Source organism: Eublepharis macularius, chromosome 6 (assembly GCF_028583425.1).
Source record: "Eublepharis macularius isolate TG4126 chromosome 6, MPM_Emac_v1.0, whole genome shotgun sequence".
NCBI lineage: Eukaryota > Metazoa > Chordata > Lepidosauria > Squamata > Eublepharidae > Eublepharis > Eublepharis macularius.
The window spans coordinates 134,170,459-134,183,469 of NC_072795.1; the positions used below are offsets into that span (position 1 = coordinate 134,170,459).

Here is a 13,011-nt window from a genome sequence, read left to right on the forward strand (position 1 = left end):
ACTTACTGAGAGCCACATTTTGCAGTTTTCATCAGCCCAAAGAGCCACATTTACTCCTATCCCTAGCATGAAGCTTGCAGCTTACCCATTCCTTCTCCAGTGGCTGATTCAAAGTGGGACAAAAAGACTAAGAGTAATAAACTGGTAAATTTCACAATCCCTGAATATTGTGAATATGAGTAGGCAGTAACAGAATGATTTTTAAAAGGATAATGAGGGATAGGTTTATTATGGGCTATAGCCATAATAGTTTAGAGGAACCTCAAGGTTCATAGGCAGTATGCCTGTTTGGCGTAGTGGTTAAGAGTGGCAGGACTCTAATCCGGAGAACTGGGTTTAATTCTCCACTCTTCTGCCTGAAGCCAGCTGGGTGACCTTGGTCCAGTCACAGCTCTCTCAGAGTTCTTTCAGTCCCACCCACCTCACAGGGTGATTGTTGTGGAGATAATAACAACACTTTGTAAACAGAGCAGTTTACAATGTTAAGTTGCCCTGGTGGTGTATAAACCAAATGTTGTTATAACACTGGGTGCTGGGCAGTGTTGCCCAAATTGGCGGGGGGGGGGGGGCGGTCCTTGGGAGCTGGAGGATTTAACATACAAGGAGATGCAGCAAGAGGGGGTAATTGTGAGATCTTCCACCAATGTATACCAGGATTGTTCTCTTAGAGAACTCTCAAACAGACAGATGTCTTACAGGAAAGGTTTCTTTATTAACAAATAAAAGCCAAGCATATGGAAAACGCACAGAACATACACACGGGGCTAACGAAGAAAACAGTGAGGAAATGGGAAAGAAGTTTCAGGGAGGGCTGTAGTTACCAGTCTTGCAATTGAAAGTTCCATGGAGGCAGCAGCAAAGGTGACTAGCCCTTCATAGAAAGAAGAGGGCTTAGATGTATCTGAGGGTACATGCATGGGTTCAGAACACACACACACACACTCCCAATTATAGTGCAAAATGTACCCTGGGGTGGCAGTTCTGCCCTCAAACAATAGCTTAATGGCTGTCTACAGAGGTGAGACAATAAGTTGGGAAAGGTGTCACATGATTATCGGGGGTTGTACTATAGGTAAAAATATTGCTTGATGACCTGTTAACTATCAGATAGAAAGGCTATCAGATTTGCTGAATAGCCCTTGATTAGATATGTGGTGGAAGAAGGTGTTGATGGGACTAGGCAGGGAGGTGTCTCAGGAAGCCTCTGCTCTCTCTGCTGTTCTCTGGGGCAGCTAGTCAACCAGCCCATCTGTGACACACATTCTGGTCACTTGCCAGTCTCCAGATTGGCTTCTGTTCTGCCTGGCCGGGCAGTGTTTGTGTGCTTATGGCACATTGAGGAAGAGGTTTATTATGATACTTCATATCCATAAGCTGCCCATCTAGTGTGAGGGTGGGGTCTGACTGCTAACCGGGGACGGGGGTGACAAATGATGAGGGACCGCTGCTGCCTTCTTGAGGCCTTCTCTCAAGAATCTGGCTGGCCGCTGTTAGAAAGACTCCTGGGTGCAGGGTGGCTCTTCCAATATGGCTGCTCTTTTGAGTGGGACACTAGAAAGGTAAGTTGGAAGCTAACATTCAAGTATGCACAACTTGATTCGTCAGATCCTTTCAAAAATGTGTGTGTCATCCCAGTGGGAAGGATGTGGCAGTTAGCATGACCTGTTACTGCTGACAAGCTGAGGAATAGACTCGGGTAGTTCTAACATGTGGCACTCGGCACTCTTCTAGCAGAATGTTCCAAGCAATTCAGGTACATTGGACTGCATCCAAGGCCCCCGGCCCCCACACCCAACTAAAGGGCATTTTTATGGAGAGTGGCCCGTTGTGTCTTCTGATTTCCCTGCCATGCTGTTTCTGAGGGTCTGTTGATGCTTAGGAACAAAATTCTGGGATGGCTCAGTGGGCTGCAGCAGGAGGGGAGAGAATTGGTTGGAATGGCTGCCTCCCCTCTTTCAAAAAAAAATTAAGTGCACTGCATGGTTGGATACAAGCCATTGTCATGTAAACCTTACAATCCTGTAAGGTAGGTCAGGTTTATTGTCCTCAAATTACAGTCGAGGCAGTGGCTTGTTTAGGGCCACTTAATAGACTATAGCAGCAAGATTTGAATACGGATTTCTCTTAACCACTAAGCTTGTATCAGTTCTCAAAACTTGGTTTAGTGTCAGGTCAGAAGGGGCCAGAACAAGAACTGCCGTTCTGTGAGGGACTGAAGAGCTGCAGCAAAGCTACTTGCAAGAGATCACTAGGAGGCAGCATTGCTTTCCCCATCCTATGCAAAGGCACAAATCTTGGAGCTCCTGTAGACCTCCACTGCTTCTGATATTCTCCTCATCCCTATCCAACTTTCTAAGTCACAGATAATAAATGGATCATTTCCAAGTAGAAAGCTTGAAATGCAACTCATCTGAGGACTTTACGAAGATGTGCTCTGGAGTACCGTGCCTCCCATGTGAGCATGGCCCCATTTGGACTGGAACTGCTGCAGTTGGAGGGAGAGAGCTTAAGCGTTCCCCCCACCTGGAATGGGCCCAGGGAGCTGCTGCTTAGCCTGCTGAGGAACCGTGGGTCTTCTGCATAAGCTGTTTCTCCTTGTGCACTATGACCCTGGTCTGAATCAGGCTGTCATACACCTAGGAGGCACAGAACTTTGTCTTTAGAACCCATGAACATGTCTTTGTAACACATGAATTGGTGTCAACAGCTGCTATGGCTGTTCAGTTCCTTTCCACTGGTAACACCACAGATATTTGCACTGATGCTGCAGTTTCGTATATAAAAAGTCAACAAGGTAAAATTACAGATCATATTGCATGAGCTGGCGAAACTAAATGTTGGAATAGAGGCAATTCAGTATGCCTGGACACTGGGGTGTGTGTGCTATTTCCCCACATTTCTTTAGGACTAGACTTATATGCATGATGCCTCTCTTTGTCTGACCTGAGACCTTCTATCTGACCCGTTCTTTTTCTGTGCCCTTTGTTCTCTTCATCCTGCTGGTCTTGCAAGAAGCAAAATGGTTCTGCAGAGCTCTCCTTTGCAAGCTTGCAAGAGGCACTCCCATACTCCCACTCCATGTAGCTGCATTAGCTGGCAACGTAATAGGAAACTGTGTTATTTAGATCGTTTCTATATTTTCTTCTATAGTACAAGTGAATGTGAATCAGCTTCAATATACTTAAGTTTAACCTGTTGCAATACACTGGCTTGGACAGTGTTTCACATGTGATTCCACACTTTCCTTTAAAAAAAAAATTATTGGTGATTTTATATTTAAGATTTAATACATACATTCCCATCATATCTAATTTACTCTAACCCCCACCCTTTCCTCCCCCCTCCTTGTCGACTTCCAACAGCTTTCCAACCCTTAACCCCTCTTATTACTTAACTTAACTTCACTTATATTCTTCTATAACACATATATCGTAATATCTCTTACTCTAAGCATATTCAAATTGTTTTATATATATACTACATTAAAATCACTAATCCACCAATGTATCCATTTTACTCTTCCTTGATTAAACTCTATATTCTAAGTAAGATTGGCTTAAACATAATACTAGCTTAGATTGTAATATTTAAATTCCCCCTTAATGGTAAAGTCGCTTATCTCTTCTGTTTACAACATCACATTTTAATAGTTCTCAAACTGCCACAGTTCTCCCTTCACATCCCATTTTTTTTCTAAATATTGTTTCAATTTCCCCCAATCAGCAATAAATTGTCCTGGATCAAGATCTTTAAGTTTTCTTGTCATTTTGTCCATCTCCGCCATGTACAGCAATTTATAAATCCAATCTTCTATAGTTGGTATTTCTTGTATTTTCCATTTCTGCGCGTACAAAAGTCTTGCCGCTGTGGTCATATAAAATAGCAATGTTCTATACTGCATTGGAACACCTTCCATTCCCAAGTTCAGTAGCAACAATTCTGGGTTCTTGTTTATTTGGATTTGTAAAATTTCATTAATTGCTTCAATTATGTCTCCCCAGTATTGCTTGGCTACCTCACAAGTCCACCACATATGATATAGTGACCCTTCATGCTTTTTACATTTCCAACATTTGTCTGACATGTTAGTGTTTCCTAGTGCAATCTTCTTTGGTGTTAGATACCATCTATAGATCATTTTGTATACATTCTCTTTAATGTTCGTACAAGTTGAAATCTTCAATGTGTTTTTCCACAGGTGCTCCTACGCCTCCATTGTTATTTCTTTATTGAAATTTACTGCCCACTTCACCATCTGGACTTGTAATATTTCATCCTCCGTATGCCATTTTAGAAGTACTTTATAAATCTTTGAAATTTCTTTTTTGCCTTCTTGTAATATCTCTTCTTATAATTCTGAGTTTTCCATTCTTATTCCTCCTTTTAAACAGTCCGAATTGAAAAGATCTCTGATCTGTCTATATTGAAACCATCCATAACAAGGAGACAGCTCTTCTTCTGTCTTTATTCTTATTGTTGAATATTGTATTTGTGTTATCTCCTTGTAGGTCAAACGTTGCTGTTCATTGTCGACAGTTCTCGGATCTATTACTTCATACGGAACCACCCATGAAGGAATTCCATCTTCCAAATAAACCTTATACTTCTTCCAGATTGTGAAGAGGCTTCTTCGAATATAGTGGTGCAAAAACATAGAGTCTGCTTTAACGTTATCGTACCACAGATAGGCATGCCATCCAAACAACTTTTTGTGTCCCTCCAAAGCCAGCAATTTACGTTTTTTTAATGTTATCCAATCTTTTAACCATGCCAGACAAATTGCTTCATAGTATAGTCTTATACTGGGCAGTTGCAAACCACCTCTTTCCTTCGCATCCTGTAATACTTTCATTTTCACACGTGGTTTTTTGCCTGCCCACACAAAGTCTGAAATTTTCCTTTGCCATTTGTCAAATTGTTTAGAGTCTTGGATAACTGGGATTGTTTGCAACAAGAACATCACACGTGGTAGAACATTCATCTTTACTGCTGCTATTCTTCCTAACCATGATAAATTCAGTTTGTTCCATTTTATCAAGTCTCTCTCTTTGTATCCACAATTTCTCATAGTTATTTTTAAATAGATCTATGTTTTTCGCAGTCAGTTCAATACCAAGATATTTTACTTTATTAGTTACCTCACAATCCGTTATCTCCATTAGTTCTTGCTGCTTCTGCTTGGTCATGTTTTTACATAGTATCTTCGACTTCTTTTTATTCACATAGAATCCAGCCAAATCTCCGAACTCCTTTATTTTGTCTATTATTTTAGGCATATTCTCAATTGGATCGTCTACTATTAACATTATATCATCCGCAAATGCTCTGACCTTGTAGGAAAATTCCTTTATTTTTATGCCTCGAATTGTATCATCCTCTCGTATTTGAATCATCAGTATTTCCAAGATCAAAATGAACAACAATGGAGACAGAGGGCAGCCCTGTCTTGTACCTTTGCTTATTTTCAACTTTTTAGTTAAGTCGTCATTCACTACAATCGCTGCACTTTGGTCTCTATAAATTTCTTTAACTGCTTGTATGAACTTTGCTCCCATTTGCAGCTTTTCCATAGTGGCAAACATAAAGTCCCAGTTCAGATTGTCAAATCCTTTTTCTGCGTCCACGAAAAAGAAACCAACCTCCCTATCACAGTGCTTATCATAGTATTCAATAGCGTTTATTACTGTCCTTAAATTGTCTTTAATTTGTCTATTAGGTAAAAATCCGGCCTGCTCTTCTGCAATAAATTCCAACAGCCATCCCTTTATCCTTTCCGCCCAAACTTTTGCAAATATTTTATAGTCATTGTTCAGCAACGAAATTGGCTGATAATTTTTAACATTGGTCAGATCCTGTCCATCTTTCGGAATCAGTGATATGTTAGCTTCATTCCATGAATCGGGAATCTTATGGCCTTGCATAACTTCATTCATCACCTCTCTCAAAAAAGGTGCCAATTCGCTAGCCATCATTTTGTAGAACTTTGCCGTCAGTCCATCCGGTCCCGGTGCTTTCCCTAATTTCGTGGATTGGATGGCCTCTTTTATTTCTTCCTCTGTCACTTCCCTATTTAATTTTTCTTTCCATTCCTCTGACATCGTTGGAAGTTTCATTCTTTCCAAATACTCCGCTATTGAATCTCTATTCACTTCTTTTTTCTGGTACAGTTTTGCATAAAATTTATAGAAAGCTCTACTAATAGCTGGTTGGTCCAATAATGTTCTGTCTTCCTCTCGTATTTTGATTATGGTTTTCTTCTCTTTTTTCTTTTTTAATTGCCAAGCTAGATATTTGCCAGGTTTATTTGCACCTTCAAATGTTTTTTGATTCATTTTTTTTCAAATTCCACTCCAACTCTTTGTTATTCATTGCTGTCAATTGCTCTTGCAATATTTTTATATCCTGATATATACGTTTCTTCCCTGGTCTTTTCTTAAGTTGTATCTCTTTGGCTTTAATTTTTTCGGTTATTTCCTTTCTTTTTTCTTCTTTTCTCCTTCTGTCCCTTGCATTCAAGTCCATCAATATTCCCCTTATTACAGCTTTGTAAGTGTCCCATACCTTATGAGTTGACACATCCTTATTTAAATTGTATTGTATAAAGAACTTGGTCTCCTTTCGTAGCAATGCCATGTTATCTTCTATCTGCAGCAAGTCTTCATTTATTCTCCATCCTCTTCTTTTAGTATTTTTTCCAAATCTCCACATGATAGGATTGTGATCTGAGCCTACCTTAGGCATTATCTCCACATCTCTAGTCCACAACATTAGTTCTTTGGAAGCCCAGATCATATCAATTCTTGATAGAGTAGCATGCCTCACAGAATAAAAGGTATATTGTCTGTTTTTTGGATTTTGTCTCCTCCATACAGCTTCCAGACTTTCCTGTTCCTTAATCGCAAAAAATGACTTTGGCAAAAGTCCTCTTTTTGTGTGTGCAATTTTAGATTTCTTATCTTCTTCCAAGTTTGTAACTCCATTGAAGTCGCCTGCCAGAATTATTTGATCATAGGTCAGCTCATCGAGTTGTTTTTGTAAATCCTTGAAAAAGTTTTATTTCGCGCCATTGGGTGCATAAATTCCAATCACCAAAGTCTTCTTCGAGTTCCAAATTATTTCCACTGCTAAATATCTAGCTTCTGCGTCACTTAAAATTAATTTTGGCTGCAGTTCCTCCTTTATATACAACACAACTCCTCTCTTCTTCTTTTTGGAGGCTGCAGCAAATTCATTTCCAAGCTTTACAAATTTCAAATACTTTAAATCCTGCTTTCTGATATGTGTCTCTTGAAGACATACTATATTACATTTTTGTTTTAAAAGCCAGTGGAAAATAGCCTTGAGCTTACAAGGTGAATTTAGTCCATTTACATTCCAAGATATTATTTTACACTCCATGATCACATTCTTGTACTTTTTGGTAAGTCCTTTTCATTGTCTCTAATAAAGTTTTCCATCTCGTGACCCGACCTGATATTTCTCCTTACTCCACCAAATTCAAATGCCAGTCCTTCTGGTATTTCCCATCTGTACCTAATTTTCAAATCCTTTAACATCTGGACCAGCTCTCTGTATTTTTTCCGCTCCAACAACACCGCTCTGGGCAGTTCTTTCATAACTCTCACCACCTTCCCGTCGACTTCTAATGGTTCCTGAAACTGTTTGCTTACGATTGACTGTCTTGTGTTTCTGGTCGTAAATTGCACGATCATATCACTTGGTAACTTTTTCTGCCATGCAAATTTTGAGTTAATTCTGTATGCCACGTCCAGAAGAGCTGCAACCTCCTCTTCCTCCCCAGGTAGCCCGCCAAAATTTCTGTAATCTGCTCTTGGGCTGTTTTTTCCACAATCTCCGGAATCCTGCGAAACCTGAGTTGCTTTTCCATTTGTTTACATTCAGCTACGGCCATTCTTCCCTTCATTCCTCGCATCTCCGTTCTCTGCACGTCTGTTAAGGTGTCAACTGCATTCTCTACTACATTAAGCTACACTTAAGCTTGCTGTGTAGCTTGCAAGTCATTTTGTACTTGATCCATTTTTTTGTGTGTTCTGCCATCTCCAATTTTAGTGCCTCTTTAAAGTCCTTAAAATTCTCCTGCATCATTTCTTTAAGCTCTTTATTTCCTTCTGAAACTTTTTTATCCAAATTCTCCAGCGCGGTTTGCCACTCCTTCTTCGACATCGTGGGGCTAGCTCTACTTCGCTCCCACGTGTCCGCTCTTTTCCTCAACTCCGTGGCACTAGTTTGTTGCTTTCTGTTATTTTTAAAAGTCCAGATTTAGTTTATTTTTTAAAGAAAAGAGTTTGCATAGTCCAAAATGTCGGGCGTTTTTTCTCTATGGTTTTGTATTGAAGCAATCGTCCTTACCTTCACCAAAGATGGCCTACTTCCATTTTCCTTGAAGTCACAGCTTTGCCCTGTTTCAAAATGGCGACCTTCTGCTTCCGTTGTTAACAAGCCGCTTCTTGCCAGTCTCTTTATGATTCTGACGCACTTCCTGTTCCTCTTCTTTTCACAGCAGTTCTCGAGATATTAAAACTTTCTCACAGTCTGCTATCTCTTACTAGCCGCAGGTATGTAAACAATAGTCAATTTTCTGCATTAACTTCTCTTTACTGTGTCACTTTTTAAAATTCAATTTGCTGGAACTTCCTCCTTTACATAACAAGTCTCTTGCAGTTTTTAGATTCTCTTTATCACTTTATTACTTTTTATAATCTGTCCCGTATTAAGAGATAGCAATCTTTACCTTCTTAGACGTTTCTCTTGGGTTGTAATCGCTGCTTCAAATATCCAATTAGTTCTTATTCCCTTTTCGGTTTACTGAAGCTTGGGTATGTAGGTCTTATGCCAGAAACTGACTCCAGAGCCGCTGCAGAGATTTTGGCAACCTTTCTTCGGGTGGGGCCTCAAGAGTGGACGGGGGCTCGTTGTGTAGAACCCCCCTCACACCCGAGATCAACGCGCCCTCAGGTTCTTAAGCGTACTTGCCTGTTCTCCGCCTGAGAACAGGGGGCTGCGGGCAGTTGGCGCCCCTCCAGCCTCCACAAACAGCGGCACGGACAGCCCAGCTCCCTGAGCTGCGTTAGACCTCCATGAATCCCAAACCGGAAGTCGTGATTCCACACTTTCCTGATTGTGCAATTTTGCTACATTAACCACCAAATAGCTCCAATACCAATAACAAAGGGTCACCTAAGTGGTGCATGTTTGAACATTATATATTGTTGCTGAGACAAAAATTAATGTTTGACAGCTATCTGGTCAGTTGTGTTTTACTTGCAGACCTTTTTTTGTGTGAAATTAGATATCGAACTGAAGCTTGACCAAGCCCTGATCTCCGTGACCAGTTTCCTTCCTGAAAGAATTGGTGTGCTCTACGTGTCTGATGCTTGTTACAAAGTAAGTAGAAGGGACTTTACTGAAGGAATGAATTGTGCTTTTTTTTTTTGCATGAAGTGCCAAGGTGGAGTGAAAGATGGGGTGACACTGGGACAATTGACAGGTGTTGGATTGGATGGATGACTCCAACATGGTAGTTTAATTTTTCAAAGCAAACTTTGGGGTCCACTCATGGCTTACTGGTGTGCTCCAGCACACAGTTTGGGAATCATTGAGTGGGACATGGATAAGAGTATATGTGCAGTGCCTCAACTACTTCAAAGAACTAGAGGCCACAGTGCCACCTCACCGCAGCTGGTTAGCAGGCCCGGCGTGTCCATGGAGGTGGTGCTGGCATCCACCTCAAGTGCTGAACTCTGAAGAAGGTGCCGTGCCAGCCCCCCAATGACCCACTGACGTGGAAGCAGGCCACGTCCCCGCTCACCTCTCCACCCCTTCACCACTGCCGCCTGCCTCGGCTCAGCTCCCAGAGAGCCAGGCATCCAGGCGGTGCGGCAGCAAGCGGGGAAGTGCCACCTGCCTCAGGTGAGAGGGACGCTCCTGCATGATGACGTCACAAGTAATATTGCACAGGGCTGGAGCATGCGCGCACTTTGCGCATGTGCACGGGGCAAGGGGCGCATGTAGGTATCTCGCCTCAGGCGCCAGAAACCCTGGCACCAGCACTGGTGGTTAGCCAGACCAATCAAGAATAAAATTCCTTTAATTTAATTTATTTATGTCATTTATAGTCCGCCTTTCTCACTGAAGGTGGATTACACAGTGTGAAATTAGTACAATCAGTATTAAGGACATTTCCATGAAATGTCAAGAACATTTCCATAAACAATGCCATAGGGTAAATAAATACAAGTTTACAAACACATAGCATTAGCGAGAATGCAATACAGAGTTGAAGAAATGCTGAAACAGAACATAATCAATTCTAAGGCTGACATTAGACAACATGAAGCACAGGTAGTACATAGGAATACATATTTAAGGTAACAGATACTATGTAAGGCAACATAGTGGTGAAGTCTAAGGTCCCTAACTCATTAGCGAACCATCTGAGACCCTCTTCCTACAATATAGCCCTACTAGCTGAGTAAAAAGCCCTTTTGAATAATTCAGTTTTGTATCGTTTGTGGAAAGCCAGGAGTGTGGGGGCTCTCCTGACCTCCTCAGGCAGGCTGTTACACAGGGTGGGGGCCACCACAGAGAGAGCCCCTCTACGGGCTGCTGTTGATTTCACCCATGTGCAGGGAGGCACCTGCAGGAGACCTTTCCCATATGACATTTGGTAGTCATCTTTAACATTAAATCCAACCATCCAGTCTTTCTAAAGATAACAGAAATGTGTATCTTGATGTACAGTCTCTGAGGATCTGCTTCTCAATGCCCCAGAGGAAGAAGGAAAAGAGACCTAGCAATAATGTAACCAATCTTTCATTGATTGGTCGAACTAAAGGCTCATCTGCTTAACATGCTCGTATTGTTTAACTACCATTATGAGGTTTCACAGCCCATCATTTATCCTATCACTTGAGACGATTAAATGTAACACTTCAGTTCTTAAGGCAGCAAACAGTTGGCTCAATATCCTGCTCCCTTTGCAAAGGCTTCTGGGATTAGCGGGTATCCATCATTCCGGAAGATGAATCTCCTCATTTCAGTCTGGACCATAACCCTCTTGAGTATTGATCAAAATGTCTGCATCTGTTCCACCTAATAGAATTTCTGTGTGAACTAATTGTTTTCTCTCCTTTTATCTCACTAAATGAGGTCAATAGCAAGGGCAAAAATAAAGAGAATTAGCTTTAAGTGTTCTTGGCATCAAAGGCAGTTTGAAAGGAGAGGCGAAAAGCTTTCAGGTTGTGGAGAGTATCAGATGTGGCTTATATGTCGCTGAGAGGTCTTCCGAGAATTCTAAATGTGGAGTTACCTCAGATTAATGTGGCGGTTGACTTTAAATGAGTTAGGGTCTCTGCTTTCTAAACTTCTGTGTGCCAACTCTCTTTCTCCGTTTCACTTCAGGTGTGAAATATTATTGGTGTTCAACAGATATATAAACAGGTCACAGTCATTTTAAATGGGAAAGGCCCTTTCTCCTGTTCCACCACTGCTTCTTTGCTATAATTTCTTAGATTTCCAACATGGCACCTGGGTAATTTGGCCATTAGGGCTAGCAACCCCTGGGAGACTGGCAGGGGGGATTTACCCTAACAGTATCCCATGACACTGCAACGCCATTTCTGACTGTGTAACCAGAAGTAATGTCACGGCATTGTGGGATGCTCCAAGATTCATTTGAAACTCTATGGCTTTTACCATAGAGTTTCAGGTGAATGCTAGAGTGACTTGTGATACAGCGATCTCGCTTTCCAGTTATGTAGCCAGAAGTGACAGTGTAGCATTGCGGGATGCCATTTTGACCATGACTTCCCCTCCACTGGCTTGCTGAGTGCTGGTGGGGTACTCTACAAATATTGCATTAGTAAATCAGTCACGGGGTTTTCTTTTTGGTTAGTGCTGGTGGGGGACAGGTATTGTTGTCAAACCTGGCAACAGGTGAGGTGGTTAGGGGCAGGAAAATAAAGGGGTGAGCGATGGCTATGTTGCAATACCACTTCTATGTAAATCTCAGAAGTGACTTAGGCTAGCTCTAGGAATTGCTGGAAACTGTATGGTAAAAGCCATAGAATTTTGGTGATTCCTAGAGCTCTACCCTACTTCAGTTCTGGGTTTTACCTGGAAATGATATTACAATGTAGCCAACGTTCCTGTTTTTTTAGAAAGGCTGCAGGTGGGAGGCCTTCTGTCATACCTGGGAGGCCTGGCAGCCTTCGGGGTGGGGGAGTACAGGAGGAGGCTTCCCCTGCCATCAGTGGGCAAATGTCAACCCTATTGGCTGTAGGCACAGACCATCTTTGCCTCAGAAGGAACAAACAGCATTATTTCCCCCAAATCAAAGAGCCAGCCCGAGCTCTCCTATGTTTTCGTGGTACGTCAGGACACACCCAGGAGAAATCCCCTTTTCATCCTCAGGGAAGGAATGCTCATTTGGCAGCAGCTGCATCAGTCACAGGAGGATGTTACTGTTAAGCATGGCTTTTTTCTGGGAAAAGGTGGTGGAACTCAGTGGGTTGCCCTTGAAGAAAATGGTCACATGGCTGGTGGCCCCGCCCCCTGATCTCCAGACAGAGGGGAGTTGAGATTGCCCTCCATGCCACAGCGCGGAGGGCAAACTCAACTCCCCTCTGTCTGGAGATCAGGGGGCGGGGCCACCAGCCATGTGACCATTTTCAAGAGGTTCCGGAACTCCGTTCCACCATGTTCCCACTGAAAAAAAGCCCTGCTGTTAAGCCTCCAGGATAAGCCTACCTACTCTGGTTTGGGAAATTTCTGGAGATTTGGGGCAGTGCCTGTGGAGGGTAGAGTTTAGGGGAGGGAAGAAGTTCAGTGAGACGGTAATGCCATACAGTCTGGCCTCTCAAGCTGCCATTTCCTCCAGGGGAACTGGCCACTGCCATCTAGAAATGTGCAATTTCAAGAGAACTCTACAATCTAGAATTGTAATTTCAGGAGAACTCTAAGCCCACCTGGAGATTGACAATCCTACTCCAA

The 13,011-nt window shown here is 42.2% G+C and overlaps 1 protein-coding gene across 1 annotated transcript in view; it reads left to right on the forward strand.

Moving 5' to 3' along the window:
- The window catches only part of LOC129332906 (heparan-alpha-glucosaminide N-acetyltransferase-like), a 365,907-nt gene that overhangs the window by 742 nt on the left and 352,154 nt on the right, over nucleotides 1–13,011 (forward strand). The window contains exon 2 of the mRNA XM_054984210.1: nucleotides 9,311–9,405. The gene's annotated coding sequence lies outside the window, so the exon portion shown is untranslated. The remainder of the gene's footprint in view (nucleotides 1–9,310; nucleotides 9,406–13,011) is intronic.